Here is a 21,226-nt window from a genome sequence, read left to right on the forward strand (position 1 = left end):
ACATCAGACATTATGCGCAAACACATCTTAACACATTTAACAAACGATAATCACTTGGTAGACAAATAAATGTGCGATCTTTGGAAAACATATCAATTATGAATATGCTTTTCATTCAAGTATCGGAATGAAACAAAAATATAGTGAAACGTGGTACAGTTGTCAGATTGTCAAGGACGTACTTTAGGGTTTCACATGGCATCACATCATCTAAATAGCAAGTCTCAGGCTTACATCTTTATTGATATATCTATTGTAGCATCTGTTTTCATTTATTGGCTGCAGTGGGCAGATTGGTTTAGTTCCAAGAAGTACACATACAACATGCCGTGTGCCAGTCTGTATACGACACCATACCTCAACAGTGCAGCAGTCTTAACATGGCCCTTGTCCCACGCAACTGTAAAGTTCTTAAGACATGTGTGTACATAATTATTTTGTCATTCTTAATTTATCATTTGTGTTTTGTTTAATCAACTGTACTGGATGCTAAATGCGTGGGGGTATGCCTTATATAAAACATCCTAAAGTATACGAGCTTTGTTATTTTTGTCTAAATGTCTTTGACCACTCATGTGTTTCCAATCATCACACGAGTTCTGGTTTCAGAAACAACAGGTTCAATTAGGAATGTCTTATTTTAGATATCAATTCCATGGTTGACAAATCTCCAATGTAGTTCAAAAGATATGAAAATCGATCATTTGTTGCGTGCGTGTACACTAGTGTCAGGTGAATATCGTTTGTTACATATGTTATGGGCACGTTTACTACGCATACCCATGGTTCTCCGAACGCACACGATATACAAGCATACAAACATATCTGCTCTACCAACGACAGATGCAAACAGTTTTAACGAGGGTTGCCTATGTTAATCTGTTCACCATCTAGCTGTCCAGAGTTAAAACTCCGTTCACAACAACCATTCCACATGCAGGTAAAGATCACACCTCGTTCGACCATGGTAAAGAGCACCCCTCGTTCGACCATGGTAAAGAGCACCCCTCTTTCGAACAACGCAACATTCGTTGGAGTGCGGTATCATCAGAGGTCTTAAACAACATGTCTGTTTAAGCAGAAGTCGACTTAAATATGGATCAAGTCAGTACAGCGAACCCGGTGAGGTGGTAAATATCCCGTGCTTACGACCACTGGTTCTTCTGGACCGATTATTCGGAAGTCGCTAAGATACAGCTCGATTATTACTTGCTGCGGCTACACATCACACACACACCATGATGGACAAACAATACGCACATCTTTATAAATACTTTCAATGTTGTTTGTTCTTTTGTTTGTTTTTTTTTCTTTTTATTATTTGTTGTTGCCGTGGTGGCTGGCTTTTTCTTCTGGCGATTAGGCTGTGAGTTCGAATCCCGGTCCGAATTTGGTTTTCTACTACTTGCAATCCAGAATTCAGAAGTTTCCAAAACGATCTAGTTTGCATTTAACTCAATCTACGTGGCAAAACATCCCAGTTTAAAGTTATCAACACGCTGGCAACGTGTGACTGAATTGTCTTAGACTACCTATTACAGGGATATTGATAGCTATTACTTTCAGTTTATTGTTTCTTATTTTCATATTGTTTTCATTGTTTCACTTAAATTAATGCTTTGATCTTTATTCGATATAATTCATGAACAGACGTTGCAGATGGCTGCACTGTTGACTGCCTGGTTTTTCACTTGTTACATAACTCCACATGGAGTCCCAATATCCATATTCTGGTGTAGCCAGAATTGCTCGAATGTTTCTAAAAGCAACCATGATCAGATGTCATTATAGGTCCGACAGTTCTAAAGATTAGGATAGGAACGGGTTCCTAGATGAATATAAAGTATAAGGTTGATCACACATACACTTACAAATATAATGTTTTCTGTCTGTGTGACAAGTGTATGTCAGTATAAACATAGTATCAAGGTGAACCCAAACTGACAATGTACTACAGGCGCCTACAACATGAATCATAATTAGAACTATAAATATCTAAATGTCTTTGTCAGAAATGTGAAAGCAATCATTAAGAGGCAAAAGAAAAAAAGAAAAAAAAAAGAAAAAAAAAGAAAAAAGAAAAAAAAAACAATGCTAGAGCATGGAATGGCACATGCTTGAGGCTGGTTAAGATATTTGCTTCGATGGTCAAAAATATCAATGGCGATGAATATTACAAGTTCCCGTGAAATTGCCAACAGTAAAACCCGGTCATTACCTCGCGACTTCTTGCATCAAATCGTCTCCGATGTTGCAGAATCCAAAAAAAACCGATCCTTGTAAAAAGTGGATGCTTAATTCTTTCGTATGTCCACATTACATATACAGTGCTGCAGAGAATTAATTTGTTGTTGACAGAGCAGAAACGACATGAGAACTTTCCGTTTGTGATAATCTTATTATCACTGAAAAGTCCTCCACCTTGTCAATGTCGCCATGGAAAAAGTGACCGTAGACCTGAACACCATTATCAAATTAACGTGGTAGAAATTCCGACCACACAAACGAAGGCGGCATAATTCACAGTGACGCGTCACCCACGCTTCGAAATATTCCTGTGGAAATTAAATGTACCATACGTAATGATTCCATTTTATTCAAACTGGTTAACTTAATTCTTTTGAATCAATTTTCTTGTGTGTCGATGACGTTATGTTTCATATTAATAGATCTTCTAAATCTGTTGGTCATTAACGTTTCAAAAAGGTTCTATTCATATATCTTCCGTTGTATGCAGTAACTTTAACGTAATGTTATAACATGGGATATTGTACGGGTTGCTGTGTTGCTCATAACATGTAAGAACAGCTATTTTAAGGACTAGCACAACAACAATGAATTACAAGAATAGTGTGCAAATATATTGTAATTTTTTACATATTCATTAAAACCAAATCATCAAGGACATTTTAAACTGTTTTTCATGTATGTCAGTACGTGCTGACTTGCTGTGGGAATAACTCTACTTTTGTGCAAGATGTAATGTCTTTTGCATTTCCGCTGTGATATTGCTGGAATATTGCTAAAAGCGGCGTAAAACTAAACTCACTCACTCTTTTGCAATTGATCCTGCGAACACATCCACAGCCTGAACGGAGACAGGAATACAGCACATTCAGGATGCGATGACACTGGATTGAGAGACTGGGGTGCATCCAGGCAGTCAGGTCCTTACTTATCGAACAAGACTTGAGGAATGGAGAATTGGACGACATCCAGGGGACCAGGATCTTACCGGTGGTCACACTGGGGGGATGGGGGACTGGAGGATATGCGGGAGGCCAGGATCTTGCTTACCGATCATGCCTTCAGGGATGGGGGACTGGAGGACAATGTTACCGGTGGTCACACTGGAAGGATGGGACACTGGAGGAAAATCTCACCGGTAGTCACACTGGAGGGATGGGGCACTGGAGGACAATCTTACCGGTGGTCACACTGGGGGGATGGGGGACTGGAGGACAATCTTACCGGTGGTCATAATGGGTGGATGGGGGACTGGAGGACAATTTTACTGGTGGTCACACTGGAGGGATGGGGGACTGGAGGACAATCTTACCGGTGGTCACACTGGGGGGATGGGGGACTGAAGGACAATCTTACTGGTGGTCACACTGGAGGGATGGGGGACTGGAGGACAATTTTACTGGTGGTCACACTGGGGGGATGGGCGACTGGAGGACAATCTTACCGGTGGTCACACTGGAGGGGTGGGGGACTGAAGGACAATCTTACCGGTAGTCACACTGGGGGGATGGGCGACTGAAGGACAATCTTACCGGTGGTCACACTGGAGGGATGGGGGACTGGAGGACAATCTTACCGGTGGTCACACTGGGGGGATGGGGGACTGGAGGACAATCTTACCGGTGGTCACACTGGGGGGATGGGGGACTGGAGGACAATCTTACCGGTGGTCATAATGGGTGGATGGGCGACTTAAGGACAATCTTACCGGTAGTCACACTGGGGGGATGGGCGACTGAAGGACAATCTTACCGGTAGTCACACTGGGGGGGATGGGCGACTGAAGGACAATCTTACCGTTGGTCACACTGGGGGGATGGGGGACTGGAGGACAATTTTACTGGTGGTCACACTGGGGGGATGGGGGACTGGAGGACAATCTTACCGGTAGTCACACTGGAGGGATGGGGGACTGGAGGACAATCTTACCTTTGGTCACACTGGAGGGATGGGAGACTGGAGGACAATTTTATTGGTGGTCACACTAGGGGGATGGGGGACTGAAGGACAATCTTACCGGTGGTCACACTGGAGGGATGGGGGACTGGAGGACAATCTTACTGCTGGTCACACCGAAGGGATAGGGGACTGGAGGACAATCTTACTGCTGGTCACACTGGAGGGATGGGCGACTGGAGGACAATCTTACCGGTGGTCACACTGGGGGGGATGGGGAACTGGAGGAGAATGTTACTGGTGGTCACACTGGAGGGATGGGGGACTGGAGGAGAATGTTACAGGTGGTCACACTGGAGGGATGTACATGTAACTTAGAGGTCATTATATGTTTTATCTGGGAACTATAAACTCATGTAAGATGGCAAAACATTGGATGAAAGCGATCTGCAACAGAATGGCTTAATTCCAATTCTGTTTCCTTTATTTCAGTGTTGCATGTTACAAATGAAAACATCAACTGACGTACTGCACAACCTCAACAATGGAAACCAATCCATCTCGGCTCCCTGAGCAACTGACATAGGGCGTAATATAAATCGTCGATGATACCCGTTGTCCTGCTTTGTCATTAAGAAATGATTTTAGTGCTCTGACCCTGATTGGTAGCAGGCTCATGACGGTATTTGGGGCCAGAAAGAAAGCACGTAGCCAGTTGACAACACGAGTAATGCAAGATGTTCAAACGCGATAAACAGATGTCATGGCGACTGCAGATTCGCTGAATTCGCCGACAGCACAGTACTGCATCCACATATTCAGTTCAGAACATTTACAGTGTGTACTTCAATTCTGACATAACTTTATGTGTTGCACAATATATGTAGTATAACATCTATTCGTTCAGTTTAATGATATGTATCTCTCACTCCACCTGTGACTAAAGGGAGGGCTAATAGTACAAACAACCACAAAGTCAGCTTCAGAGAAGGACTACCTAAGTCGTTTCTTAAAACACAATACAAGATCATCAAGGCTTAATTAGGTTTATTGCAATTCCTGATCGCTTTTCCAGGTGTCTATATTTCCTAAACTGCCAGTGAAAGTCTACCCTCCTCAGCATGGTACAATGGCTATAGTTTACTTTAAATAGTAAAAGAACAGTTAAAATTTCCTTAAATTGCTCATAGTCTCATGCAACCATGGCTTACAGACATCTATTACCTTCAGAAGCCACAAGGTATCTCTTTCTGATATCTTCAATAACCTGTCATCATATCAATTATAACATATCAATTTTACAAAGAGGAAACAAACTTATGCAAAGACAATCAAACTGCAACACACAATAATCCATATTTCCTTCAAAGTTGTCTGACTTTTCAAGGTAAACAGTGTGGATAAGTTTAATTCGTTATTATCAAGGCTTTCAATGACTACATCTAGTTTGGAAGCGGCAATCCTGTAATACTAACAAGTAGGGGGCAATGAATGTCTTAAGCGATTGAGATACGTTCTTGGAATGGATCCAAATTTAAGCACAAACGCCACGAGTGCCTAATTTAGCGCGGGTCCTGGTGCTGGAAATAGCTGTCCATCAATGAAAGTAAAAATAGACCCCTCATTGGCTGAACACTATCGAATATCTCTCGATCTACCTAGTAATCCGCTGAATCACGAGAAGTTAAACACCACTTTCCTCAGAAAACTAAATATTACTTCGACGTTATTATCTTGAATTATCCACACCATTAGGCATTAATGCAACCTGTCACTAGCATATACGACTGTACTGAATGTTATAGTTCAGGTAGGTATTTGGTCATGCTCATTAAACAATTACACCAACCGTCACCTTATCCGTTAATCACAGCTCTGTGTCAGACCCTCTATGTAGGATTGCACCAAATGTGTGAGCAACAAATGGCTCTTGATGACCAAGTTTGACATTTTTTGTACATGTTCGATACTGCGCAGCCGATGGCTTTAACGTACCATACTTAACACTGTTTATCGATGAAATTTAGATCGTTATTCTTGGAGAAGAAAAGTGCACATTCATTAGCCAAAGAGAGGGGCATACGAATAGCTACACATAAGCGGGTGGTGGAAAGGCAGTTCAGTCTACCCCTAACAGTTGGTGATCGGTTATGCCGGACTCATGCTGAGTCAGATCACGGATAATAATTATGGAAGTGGGCGTACGTACATATGTCAGATACTAGTAAAATGGCAGCTGAAACGGAAACAACATCCCTGTGTCAACAGAATAAGGGTCGGGATAGGGGGGAAATGTGAAGCCAAATGACGCTGTCGCTCAATCTGAAATCTCAGTTCACACATAGGTTGTTGTAACATAACAAAACACAGTCTCGCATTGAAGTACGAGTACCTGACTATACGTTCAATGTTCAGTCAGTATTGCAAGTACTGTAGTAACTAGCAGTAATAGACAGGGTTGTACATTTGACATTTGATCATGCTGGAATCAAATACGCATCAATTACACACCCATATGACGTACACCTTCCAGAAATAGGATGCAACTTAAACGGATTAGTATCACTGGTATCATGTACCATTAACTGGCATCATGGTCGTCTGCCTTTTAGAAGGGAGGTTACTCTAAGTCGACTACAGCAGGTCAAGGTCAAGGGGGTATGATGTAACCTTGTTGTGTTGTTGGGCCACCCACCTAGCTGTCACTCATTTGACTAAAATAATGGAACGAGAGAACTGATGGTGCTTAACACAACATTATTCCAGCCTATTATTTCGCTTTGTTGTTTTTATCAAGTCAGATTAATATCCGAGCGAAATGACGAAGTCAAGGGGAACGAGCTGTGATTACATAGGGGGTTGGATAACAAACAGCTGGAACTGACACCCAACTCTTCTACCTGTCAAAATACAACAAAAATTACTTAGAAAAAGACAGATTAAGGAAATATACTTGGCGTTTTTACGGATAATAAGACTGAAAAACACCACCTTGCACTGGAGTACGAGAGCAGATTACTGTTATAACGTATCCAAGTGTCAAAATGCTTAGAAAAACACTCAATCTTTGATACACTTTTCTTTTAAAGCGAATTATTATTTGCCTACAGCACGGACATTGGCGGCATTGTTGCCGATCATTACAATTTTGTTTGTGCGGATTGATTTGCTCTAAAGTCCGGCGCAGTGACGACTTAACAGTACAGAATATTATACGAGCGAGCTTTCTATTGTTTGTAAACAAACACATGTATTCTGGGGGCCTAATGGAAGCTATTCAGTACTATTTGGCAATAAGTTTTCATGGTAATGAAGATCCGTTACAACAACAGTGACAGTGAGGCTACGTCAAAATGTCCATACGCATCAAAGTGAGAGTATCGCCAGTTCTTGTGGGTGTCGTGGTTTTCGTTGTCTGGCTGTGAAACAAATGAATCATTCGCAAATGGACATTGTTTGAAGCACTTCAAGATTTCTACCAATGAAAGTGAACCTATTCAAGGCCTATGTTATCGAAAAGTGTACATAAACAAAGAAATAGATTTTAAACAAATATAATGTGCTGAATGGGCTGTGAAACATATGACGAATCATCACATCTCGCTGTCTGCGGAAGAGGTACAAAGCAGAAGCCGATAAACTGGTTCCCCTGCCCATTGCTCATAAATAATGAAGTCTAAAGGTCGGGAAATGGTCCTAGCAATAATGCATCATTTCTCATGTTACCCCAAACTGCTTGTAAGGAGCTAGAAATGTATCCCACACTGTACCCATTCACTGCCAGTTGAACAGAGACCATGTTGAACAAGGCGAGACCTTGTGAGTCACGTGTGCATTGCTGTAGGTCATTCCGAGAAACTCTCATGAGTCCTGCTGCGAAACACGGTCGCCCTTCCAAGGACTGTCCCATAAACTCCCATGAGTCCAGCTGCGAAACACGGTCGCCCTTCCAAGGACTGTCCCATAAACTCCCATGAGTCCAGCTGCCAGACACGGTCGCCCTTCCAAGGACTGTCCCATAAACTCCCATGAGTCCAGCTGCCAGACACGGTCACCCTTCCAAGGACTGTCCCATAAACTCCCATGAGTTCTGCTGCCAGACACGGACGCCCTTCCAAGGACTGTCCCATAAACTCCCAGGGGTCCTGCTGCCAAACACGGACGCCCTTCCAAGGACTGTCCCATAAACTCCCAGGGGTCCTGCTGCCAAACACGGTCGCCCTTCCAAGGACTGTCCCATAAACTCCCATGGGTCCTGCTGCCAAACACGGACCCCCTTCCAAGGACTGTCCCATAAACTCCCAGGGGTCCTGCTGCCAAACACGGTCGCCCTTCCAAGGACTGTCCCATACACTCCCATGGGTCCTGCTGCCAAACATGGTCGTCCTTCCAAGGACTGTCCGATAAACTATTATGAGTTCTGCTGCCAGACACGGTCACCCACCCAAAAGCTGTCCGGGGAAACTCCCACGAGTCCAGCTGCCAGACAAGGTCGCCCATCCAAGGACTGCCCGAGATCAACTTTGCTTAACGACTAATTTGTGAGCTGGGCCCTATGCACAAGATTATGAACCACCATTGTTTAAGCTTCTGTACGCAAACCCAGCTGCAGAGGGAAGTTTTACGCCTTTGACGATGTACTCGTACTGTTGTCCTGGAGGGGGTTATGTTGGCTGCAGCAGGGTCAGCTCTGGGTTCTTTTATCTGATGCAGCCGCCTCAGTGCATTATGTCAGGAAAACGCAGATGTTCTCTTAACTTGTATTTACAAACTACTTTTGAACCAGTTGTCCGAGGAGTGAGCGTGTAAGTTAGAAATTAACGTAACATTGACATTGCTTCATCCACAGAGTATGAAAGATTATGTATCTCTTAGTCAGGCCAGAAACCTTTGATCATTGGTTTCATTTTATCTGCTAGGTCAGGACCATACTTGGTCTGTCTCACAGTCCCTGAACTGCATTATTTTCCGTGCTACGAAGCCCTCCCTGCAATGGTAAAACCCTAAATGAAGCAGTTTAACCTAGATTTCCCCTGTTAGAGGAACCGCCAAACTGAATGGGGCTCTTTTTCAACTTAAACTGGTTTATGTGTTACTTTCAAAATTAAATTATTCGGTGACTACGTTTGATCTAGACTATACCCTGCTTGACGCCAAAGTGGCTTTAGTCTAGATTATACCCTGCTCCACACCAAAGTGGCTTCAGTCTAGACTATACCCTGCTCGACACCAAAGTGGCGTTAGTCTAGACTATACCCTGCTCGACACCAAAGTGGCGTTAGTCTAGACTATACCCTGCTCCACACCAAAGTGGCGTTAGTCTAGACTATACCTTGCTCCACACCAAAGTGGCGTTAGACCATACCCTGCTTCACACCAAAGTGGCGTTAGTCTAGACTATACCCTGCTCCACACCAAAGTGGCGTTAGACCATACCCTGCTTCACACCAAAGTGGCGTTAGTCTAGACCATACCCTGCTCGACACCAAAGTGGCATTAGTCTAGACTATACTCTGCTCCACATCAAAGTGGCGTTAGTCTAGACTATACCCTGCTCCACACCAAAGTGGCGTTAGACCATACCTGCTTCACACCAAAGTGGCGTTAGTCTAGACTATACCCTGCTCCACATCAAAGTTTCGTTAGTCTAGACTATACCCTGCTTCACACCAAAGTGGCGTTAGTCTAGACTATACCCTGCTCCACACCAAAGTGGCGTTAGACCATACCTGCTTCACACCAAAGTGGCGTTAGTCTAGACCATACCCTGCTCGACACCAAAGTGGCGTTAGTCTAGACTATACCCTGCTCGACACCAAAGTGGCGTTAGACCATACCTGCTTCACACCAAAGTGGCGTTAGTGTAGACTATACCCTGCTCCACATCAAAGTTTCGTTAGTCTAGACTATACCCTGCTTCACACCAAAGTGGCGTTAGTCTAGACTATACCCTGCTCCACACCAAAGTGGCGTTAGTCTAGACCATACCCTGCTCGACACCAAAGTGGCATTAGTCTAGACTATACCCTGCTCCACATCAAAGTGGCGTTAGTCTAGACCATACCCTGCTCCACACCAAAGTGGCGTTAGACCATACCTGCTTCACACCAAAGTGGCGTTAGTCTAGACTATACCCTGCTCCACATCAAAGTGGCGTTAGTCTAGACTATACCCTGCTCCACACCAAAGTGGCGTTAGACCATACCTGCTTCACACCAAAGTGGCGTTAGTCTAGACTATACCCTGCTCCACATCAAAGTTTCGTTAGTCTAGACTATACCCTGCTTCACACCAAAGTGGCGTTAGTCTAGACTATACCCTGCTCCACACCAAAGTGGCGTTAGACCATACCTGCTTCACACCAAAGTGGCGTTAGTCTAGACCATACCCTGCTCGACACCAAAGTGGCGTTAGTCTAGACTATACCCTGCTCGATACCAAAGTGGCGTTAGACCATACCTGCTTCACACCAAAGTGGCGTTAGTGTAGACTATACCCTGCTCCACATCAAAGTTTCGTTAGTCTAGACTATACCCTGCTTCACACCAAAGTGGCGTTAGTCTAGACTATACCCTGCTCCACACCAAAGTGGCGTTAGTCTAGACCATACCCTGCTCGACACCAAAGTGGCATTAGTCTAGACTATACCCTGCTCCACATCAAAGTGGCGTTAGTCTAGACCATACCCTGCTCCACACCAAAGTGGCGTTAGACCATACCTGCTTCACACCAAAGTGGCGTTAGTCTAGACTATACCCTGCTCCACATCAAAGTGGCGTTAGTCTAGACTATACCCTGCTCCACACCAAAGTGGCGTTAGACCATACCTGCTTCACACCAAAGTGGCGTTAGTCTAGACGATACCCTGCTCCACATCAAAGTTTCGTTAGTCTAGACTATACCCTGCTTCACACCAAAGTGGCGTTAGTCTAGGCCATACCCTGCACTACACCTACGTGAGCTGAATCAAACCTTGTTTTCTTTAAGCATATGGTTCACACGCGCTGTGATATAACAGCAACTGGTCTAGTTTGGCAAGGCCAGCCTCAGTACTCCATGACTACTAAGTCCTTGTCACTGTACTCGTATCAGTACAGGTCTCAATGCGCCAGTTGCAATGGAGGTCATTAGTGTGGTTGACACTCTACCTTACCAAACAGTACCCTGATTCGTATTGAAACTGTTATCTTGCGCCTATACTCAGCTAGTGAAGAACCTCTAGTGACCTATCCTGGCATTTAACACCCTTTGGGACGAAGTCCTCCATCAAGGAACATGTCATTCGTTAACCTAGATATCATCTGCTAATGCTAACAGCAAAAACTGGCGGTCTTTCATATTGAATACCAACTTATTCATTCACAATATTCACAATTTCAAATATGTAATTAACATTTGTGTTGAAGTAATATGAGATACTTGTTGTTCCCTGTCTTGTTTATCCGAGAAATGTCAGCGCTATGCCACGTATCATAAACAGAAAACAAAACCACAATTAATCGTATTGGATAACACATCCTGAGAAATGGATAGACATAATGGTTACCTGATTCTGTCAAGGTTCAAGTCTGATATTTGTTTAATGTTCCTCTGACCATGCAACCAGATATTTAGATTCTTTCATTCCCCCAAGGAATCACTTAGAAACCTGATGCTGCCAAACGGATTGGTACAAATGGAGACAATCACTCACAATTTAATGGGAGACAGAACAGAAGTAATAACATTCTATGTGATATCGTCCTTCCATAAATGTGAGGATATTTCAAAATATCGTTAAGCAATAATTTATGATGTTTCACCTGATTAATCAACTTCAGGAAAATTAAATGTTATTTCTGGATTTATCCTGCATTAAGTCCGTGCACGATGAAACCAGCCTACTGGAGCCTACTAGTCAGCACACAGGCCAAGATTATACTAGTGTACTCTACCATTTCAGTTAAGCTGTGTCGGAGGTGTGTGCTTCATATCCATCGGTGTTGACGTGGGCAGCTGGAGTTGCTATTGGGTCGATGTATAACTTGACTGTTTTGATGAAACGAATATGTCCCAATTCTTGCATAAATCAAGCAATTCTAACAACTGCTTCTTGCGTTTCTTTGACCACTTATAACACTAATAGTTTAAATCCAAAATGACATTCACAAGATTACCATCCAAACCATCCTAAGTCTTAATAACGTTTATATCTGTGTATAATTATGTGTGATATAATTTCGACATAAATGTGTGTTAATACGTAATGGAATCAAATAAAATGTCATTGCATAATTCCATTTAGTGTAAAAGAAAAGCCCCAAATCTCACAGTCACATCAATATTTCGTTCCGGAAGAACTGCAGAAGTTTTAATTAATAATAATAAAAATAATGATGGATAGCATTTATATAGCGCTAATCTCCGAAAGGACTCTTTGCGCATAATTTTTTGTGTGCTGGGAACTGTACTTCTTGACCTGTATTTTAATTACTGAAATTGTTAATTGTATCAATATTATTATTAAGATTATTTATTATTATTTTTGTCCTGGTAAGCATGCTAGAGGGGTTTGAAATTTTATCTCCACACGAACAGTTTCATGCTTTACTTAGTAACCCGTTCCTTAGCAACCTTCAGTAGTGTCAAGGCCTGCTATAAGACTCTTGACATATGTCATAAATCTGTTAAATATGTCTTTAGTTCTCATGCCCCCGATAAATCCACGAGTGATTGGTTGTATAAATAGGTGAGACAAAAATAAAAACACCTGTCTGACGACGAGAAATCATAACGCCCTTAATGTACGTCCATGGCAAGCGAGGGGGATATAACAAATAAGCTAAAGGGCTTTTTGAACTATCATGGGAGCACGGCGGCAGGTTTCCAAATGACCAGTATCCTTTTCTGCATTCTCGTTAAGTTGTGATGTTGCGTCCAAATTTGTAATGATTCGCAAATAGGATAAAGCCTTCAGTATGCACTTGTGTTTACACTGCAATTTCAGTTTCAACATGATTTGTAGAAGTGTTCAAGAAAGACAATATCCATAGAATATCCAGATATTTGCATGTTTTGCCGAGTCGTCCATTCATAATATCCTCTGAATTTTCTTTCTATATCGTCAAACATTTGAAACAAGAAACGTTTTCGCTTTTCAAGCAGGTAGGAACTGAGCAGCCCTACACAAATGTCTTATAAGAATCATGTTTGAGAACTCTGGGAGCTGAAAGCCCATTCTCCTTCAGCCTTAATACAAGGATAAATAAAACTTCCATTTATTAACACCAATCAAGTTTGGGGAAAATAACATAACCAAAGCAGTACGATTATTTATGAAAAGACAAAACCCAATCCACACCCAAAAGAAATCTCTGCTTAAATCAATAGTGCACTGAATGCTGACTATATCATGAATATGTATGTGATTGTTTGATGGCCTAACAAGCAGTATTACAGCCGCTGGCGTGCTATGTAAACAACCGAGTCTGGTTCAGACAATCTAGTGATGGATACCAGGAGATACGATGAAAGAACGTGTTTATTACGACGAAATAGTGATGATGCCAGGTCTTTGCTGAATGGTGAGGGGTATTCGGCCCACTGACATAAATAAAGGCTAGTAAGTTGTTCCGCAAAAAGTCGGGAAGGTATGGTACAAGTCAAAATAAGGAATTGCATTGAGGCCTTGAATGTTGTAACCTTGATACAACTTATGACGCTCTTTGGAATCTTGATATAAAGAGCATACAAAATTTCGACCAATGAAACTATCCACCTTTCTGTCAATTGATCTTGACCTTCAGTCTGGCCTATGCATTGCCTAATCAAGTGTACATTTTCATCAAATCCAGTATTAAATGCTCATGATACTGAAGATAACAAGAAGATGGAGCTCACGAACTTTCTAAAAACTTTAATGGTGTTCTATAACTTGATTTTACATGTGTCATGGACTATATTTGGAGGCCACAAGAATGTATGTAGCATTGGGACTGCCAACAGTAAAAAGTGAGAGTTTAGCTTTACCTCTACTGTTCCAGATTTATGGGGGCAGTCTGTAAACAATCGAGTTGTAGCAAAAGGCAACAGTGTCTAAAAAATGTATGTGCTAAAACATATTGAGAATTTTGTCAAAGTCAGATGTTTTGGCCAGTCTTCATTTTTGACAGCAAAAAAATTTGTTTCAAAAGCTGATGGGAATTTGTTGTGTACCACTTGAATGTGCAATAGGAAAAAGTCAGGTAAAAAAAAATCTTGTCGCTGTTATACAAGCACACTTTCTAGAAACCGCACAAAGGATAATTTCTTGAAATATCAGTCAGCCTTGTTTTGCAAAATAACCAGGGGCAAACAACTTTCACCAATTGGCAGCAACACAACACTTCACTTGCCCTTTTGTCATAAACTTCCACTGACACTTCCAACAGATTTATTATGTTTACATTTTCTCCTGCACCAAACATACGATTACAAACTAATTACGTTATACATACACAATATTTATTTCACAATAACTTACAAGAAACTGCTATACTATACTTATGTACAATATAAAAGGTAGATATATGTACAGAAATATTATTCCAAAATACTGTATTTCATAAAGACTACTTTTTTTACAAATATGTATAAATAATAAAGGAAAACTCATACAGTCATTAAACTGACATACAACACCATTCTGATCAGATAACGATAAAGCAAACAATGGATAAATGCAATTATCTGATTGTAAATGTGTGTCCTTGTTATGATGATCTCTGTGGACTCTGTAGACTTTTTTTCTTTCTATTTCATTAACTGAGAATTTTTCTGAAATTACTTTCTGTTCTGTTGGACCTCTGGTGATGTTCAGTTGCTTGTCAAGTTGTCCTTGTACTTTACAAGCCCAGCCCTGTTAAGAAAAGAAGACAAATGATGATTAGAAGCTACTTAGTCTGTCCTCAAGACAGCAACTTAAACAGTTTGTACAAAACTTGGTTTGATGTATGGAACAATACAATCCAAAAAGATGCCACATATTCATTCTTGTCTACTTTCATTATATATCATTTCATTTCATCTAGTTTACTTTCATTATGAAAAGGAAATGTAAACTAAAGAAAATGAAATGGATAAGCAGTGCTTACATCAATAAGCACTCCCAAAATACAACAACATCAACAACAGCTTGGATGACATATCCAGCAGTTTCTAAATTATCTGTAATCAGTGTGTAATAGCAAACATAAAGCTTCTGAAGACATGTTAGAATGATATTTGCAGAGCATTTTTCTTCATCTTCTGATCTTGTATTTTGGCACAAAGCCTTTATGAACATATTCCACTCATTCTTGAGCATTTACACTTCTTTTGGTTTTCAGCATTATTTCACAATAAGAGTAAAAAACAATACGCCATGTTTTCCTGACATTTATGGAAGCACGAAAGTAACAAGAAACAAAACAAAGTTACAGAGTTAGAGATATGCTAACTGCTGGTTACACAGCATCAATGTAAGGAAATAATGTTGTTCTACTCAGGTTACACAGCATCAATGTAAGGAAATAATGTTGTTCTACTCAGGTTACACAGCATCAATGTAAGGAAATAATGTTGTTCTACTCAGGTTACACAGCATCAATGTAAGGAAATAATGTTGTTCTACTCAGGTTACACAGCATCAATGTAAGGAAATAATGTTGTTCTACTCAGGTTACACAGCATCAATGTAAGGAAACAATGTTGTTCAACTCAGGTTACACATAAATAGCCTCAGTCCATACATAATGTTTGTGTCATAAATTACTTTTTGTGATCAAATTGCAGACAAAATAATTGCCATGGGGACCACCTTAATCTAATATGACACAGGTACAGTGTAAAGTAGAAATGTCAATAGTTATCTAGCTTAAGACCACAAGTCTTTGAGTAGATTCTGATTCATTTTACCTGAAAAATATGGCTAAGTAAGCTACAGACTTTATCTACACAAAGAACTAATGACAAAATCCAAAAGGAGCCCAGAACAACTTTTGATTTAATTGAAACTCGCATGATCATTCTAGACACTAGAGCTGGGCTCCTCTTTTTAATTATTCTTAAGGATCTGGAAGACAGACTGGCATCTGGAATGAAACAGACCCAACAGTCTAAGCAATATTTATACCACAAAGTGGACCCATGAAGGTCCCGGGGTAGAATAGACCTTCAGCAAACCCATGCTTGCCATAAAATTGACTATGAGATGCAACTAGAGGCGACTAATGGGATCGGGTGGTCATGCTTGCTGACTTGGTTGACACATGTCATCGGTTCCCAATTCAGCAGATCGATGCTCATGTTGTTGATCACTGGATTTTTTACAGACCACCGCCATATAGCTGGAATATTGCTGAGTGCAGCGTAAAACTAAACTCACTCACTCACTACCGCAAAGTGCACAGTCCATTTCCTTTCTCAAGTTGCTTAATATGTGGACTGGATTGTCAATAGCTGTTTCCCATCTGTATACACGTGACTACATAAAGGGCTGACTATTCATTTTACTCCAACAAAGGATATTTTAAAAACATTAAAAGAGACATGTTTTAACATTTTATGAAATATGGCTCTGAATACCTGTGGACTCAACAGAGATGATGATGGACTTATAACTCCCCTGTGAGGCAACAAATGCAAGCTTAGATGAGTACCAACTAAATCATCATAGCTTAAACCTAGGCATCATGCCAGCATTGGTTCAAAATACCAGCTAAAATGATGTCACATATCCAAGCTGTTTTACAACACAGGTAACAAAAACAAAAATCGATAGGTGTCTTTTAACTGAATTTGTGCACTAGACTGGATCAGTTACCCTTTATACACTTCTGTTTCTTTGACAAATTATCTTTGACTTCAGTGGTTTAGCATTCAATGGACACCAAACCTACTGCACACAAACAAGCCCCTCGCCTGGTGGCCTGCTCTCGTCTGTCAATATCATATATTGACTCTGCATATAACGGGAATGAGAGTGAATGGCAAATACTTGCCTCGTTTGAATTTTACAGTCCAACAATGCCTGTGCCCAATTGGAATCTCCTTTTAATATGGCCGTTACTTCCCACGCATGCTTCAGGCCAGGAAAGGAAAGATTTGGTTTCACATGCCCTATCAATATTAGAGTCATGTTGCCATACTCTGAATAGTCAAGTCTTAACATTTCACCAAACAAACTGGAGAAAATGTGTAACATGTTTATCAAGTGCAACCTTGAGATGCCTGACCTCATTACAAGTAATTGATGGAATCTTTGTTTTCCCTGCTTTTAACCTGTGTCGAGAGGCTATCAGCTGAATGTTGATCGGGAGAAAAAATGAGAAACAATGAGGAGAATGAGAGACAGAGAGGATAGGTTGTATTGAACATACATGAAACAGAGAGACAGAAGAGGAGTGAGCAGAAGTAAAAAGAAAGAGGCCATGTAGCTCACTTGTATCTACTCTCTAACTTTAATAATGGATGAAATGGATGTTTGTCAAACAATATTTCTGGGTATGTTCCAAAAGATAAATATCACTTGCCTTTTCAACATATGTTTGTTTTCCATGTTCATTGACTGTTGAGATTAAAAACAACAGGAAACAAATTTCCCATTACACAGAACAAAACCGATCACAGTTTATATTATCTTCAGCTTAACAATGAAGAAATCATTAAATATTGACACAAACCACAGTCTGTTAGACTATCCCAACCTACACACTAATTGTACTCACATAAATGACTTTACAAGGAAGTCTTTATTTCAGGAATAACTTGTTTAACTAATGTCTGAACTAGCTCATCTTACAAGTCTACTGACACTGGGATATAGCTGACCTCTTACAGAAGTAAACAAATAGGGCATGTTTTGTAGCTCACCTCCTATCCAAGGCAGGAATCTGGCACTGAAAGATTATATGCATAAATACTGACACCATACTACAAACAATTAATTCAAATGTCATGAACAAATTATCCTCTGATGACACAGAAAAACACTTGGAAAGGTTTAATTCCCTCCGGTGGCTATTTCAGTATATTCTCAGAGCTTAAAGAGCCAAATACGCATTTTGAAAGAGTTCAAGAGCATGGTCAGAGTAGAAAACTCAAGGCAAAGATGAACACTGGGTCAAAGACTGAAGTTTTCAAAAAGATGGAGCACATGTGTTGTGTCACTATGAAATGAACATGAATGAAATTTCATTTCTTTTTCAAAAACATGTCACTTGGTTATGGCCATAAATATCTTCAAGATATACACAACTTTTGTGGAGGATTTAAAAACAGGTTTAAAGTGTGTAGCATATTAGGCTGTTGACATTGGTAGAAGAACTTATGTGAAGTTTCAGTTTCCTTGATCCAGTGGTTTCTGGGATTTTTTATGCATGATCTTTAGCATTTTCCAATATGGCTGATGGTAGACATATTTGATTTCCGATGTAAAACCTGCAAACGAACCAACAAAATCTCACTTACTGAACTTTAAAAAAAAAGTATTATGATACACTCACCCAACAAGTATCAGGCAATTAAAACATGTTTGTGCCTGCCTTGAGCTAGTTTGAACTCACTTATTGGAACAAACATCTTTAAAATGTTTTTGGAAAATAAGTTAAAAATGTAAAAAACAGACACACAACTCACTTACTAGAACAAACATCTTAAAAAGTTTTGGAAAATAAGTTGGAAATGTAAAAACAGACAACATGATGGACATACACACCCATAAAAATCTTTTGTTAGAAATACCATGCAATATGATATAATATTCAAACCACCAAGCAAGAACATGAACATATTCATCTAAAATTGGAAAGCATCAGGTGCATTCATCCAATCACACAAACTGACTTTATTTCTAAGAATCAGTATCGTAAGGTTGATGCAACATCAACAGACACTGAGATACAATGACAATCAGAAATTTCTTGCCCAATATTCAAAGTTCATTATAGGAAGAGATGTTATTAAAGTTCAAAACAATTGAATAAAATAGCATTCGAAAATACCTCAGATATGAACATGATCCACTGTCTGGCATACAAAAGCTGAGCTTGATCAAGCCCTTCCTAACACCAGCTGACGTCATCTCTGTCTGTTTCCATCTTGGCAACCAAACTACATCAAAATGCCATAAGAAGACTAAAACCCTCCTTCAGTAAACAATACACTCAATAAAACTTGCCCCAACTGGCATGGAAAACAATGAAAGCCATTTGATTTTAAAGATTTAGTACAATATATTTACAATGCTCTGACTGCTTGCTATTGATGTCAACATATTGCGAAACAAGCCTCAGTTACAGGATAATTGAGGCCAAATGAGCCGATGTATTTGTGTCTGTCTAGACAGCAGTGCACAGCAGGCAAGGGTGGCGTTGTTTGCCTGGCTCAACTGCCTCTTTATGGTGTTTGCAATTGCATATTATCCTTCTTAAGTCATCTAGCTGTGTGGCATTCATGTTGATTCCACACCTGGCCTATGTAGGGATGTCCATATTGTAGTGAAGACACATCAGCTACGTGAGTCCATTACTGGAGGAAACAAGACAACAGACAAACCTCAACATGACCTAGAGGTTTAAGTTCAGATATCACATGAATGCAAAATGCACATGAAGCTGAAGACATTGATAGGAAGATTCTGGGAAGATTCTGTTGAAGACAATGACAGTCCGCTGAACAACCCATGGGAGAGTTCCCATGAAAAACTCTGCCATTTAGAAAAAAACAGCCTTCCTCTCCACCAAAAGCCTCGCATCACTGATGTGTGAAACCTTACAACTTGCAATCATCAACTGGGATGCCTCTTCCCAGTTCCGAACTCATCCCACTGTCTTTGACCCGCCATAAATGTTCACACCCATCTGTCTCTTATGTATGGCCATTTAATATGTCTCACAATGGGCCTTTGATAGACCACTACAACTGGACTTGGCATTCCTCATCAGAGTGCGCTGTCATCCAATATTGAAATAAATTGCAATCCAACTTGTGTAGATGAATGGCAAGGACATCTTTAAGTGACTCCGAGTGGATCAATTGAGCAGAGTCAAGGAGCTTTATTGCTCGTATAGAAATATCGCAGAGTAAATGGAGGACAAAAGTGATAATCAGTGCTGCGTGAACTACAGTTGTCAGGGGGAGATATTGCAATTAGGAAGCGCACACAAGTTACATCTTGACTTAAGTGACGGGTAATTCAAAACAAGGTGGCGTGAGTACCAATACGTAACAATAACACAAACATCAGTGATCACATTACTTGAGGTGTGCATGAAGGCATTATATTTTTGTCTTTCCGATGTCAGTCAAGAACGTAATTTAATCCTTCAGAAACCACTTACAGAAATAAAATCTGTATGTATAAAAATGTCAGGGCATAATTACATTTACAGCTTCGTGTAAAGTCGTTCTATTTTGAAACAAGCCATAACAGCCCAGCCCAGCAGGATTAGCCTATTAAGCTACAGATATTAGGCATGTCAACATGGCAATCACATCAACGTGGATTGTAATCTGGAGGATGCAAGCTAGTCCACGAATCCAGCCATTCTTTGACAGAAGTTTCTTGTCTAAATACTTGACTGAGGCGTGGGAGGACGGACCCACAATGCATCAGTGACTTGTGACAGGGTTATGACAAACATCAATGAAAAAATCACATCCAAAGCTTCCTGCTATGGACAAAGTGATGTTGAAGGCCACGGGACAGAGCAGGTATGCCGTGCTGGTACAGACGGCTACAACTCACTATCATAAAACCGTCTCGTGCAGAACATGATTCCAGAAAATTACAGGAAGTCCTAAATTGGTATTGGCGAGGGGAAATTGGAGGTGATGAAAAAATATCACATAAACGATAGAAATAAACTTAATATCAAAAGCTATTCAGAAATAGACGTCAATGATGGGTAAAGATTTTTGAAAGCTGATGCTGATACCATATTTTGCCCATATCAAATGTCACACGAAGCTAGTACACAAATCATGCTGTGCATTTCAATCATGAATGGTTCTGAAAGAGCTACATAAATTAAATAAACTTGTCTTGTTATGTTAAAAAATACATTTGGGTTAAAAGGTAGGCAGA

General features: G+C 40.6%; 2 protein-coding genes across 3 annotated transcripts in view; one reads left to right on the forward strand and one right to left on the reverse strand.

The window, feature by feature from the left end:
- LOC137296579 (regulator of nonsense transcripts 2-like) overlaps positions 1-21,226 on the forward strand; it is a 269,128-nt gene that overhangs the window by 134,693 nt on the left and 113,209 nt on the right. The gene's annotated exons all lie outside the window — the stretch shown is intronic.
- LOC137296581 (protein MCM10 homolog) overlaps positions 14,609-21,226 on the reverse strand; it is a 57,912-nt gene continuing 51,294 nt past the window's right edge. For both annotated transcript variants that reach the window (XM_067828394.1, XM_067828395.1), the window contains exon 24: positions 14,609-15,019. The gene's annotated coding sequence lies outside the window, so the exon portion shown is untranslated. The remainder of the gene's footprint in view (positions 15,020-21,226) is intronic.

This window comes from Haliotis asinina, chromosome 9 (assembly GCF_037392515.1).
Source record: "Haliotis asinina isolate JCU_RB_2024 chromosome 9, JCU_Hal_asi_v2, whole genome shotgun sequence".
NCBI classification, from domain to species: domain Eukaryota; kingdom Metazoa; phylum Mollusca; class Gastropoda; order Lepetellida; family Haliotidae; genus Haliotis; species Haliotis asinina.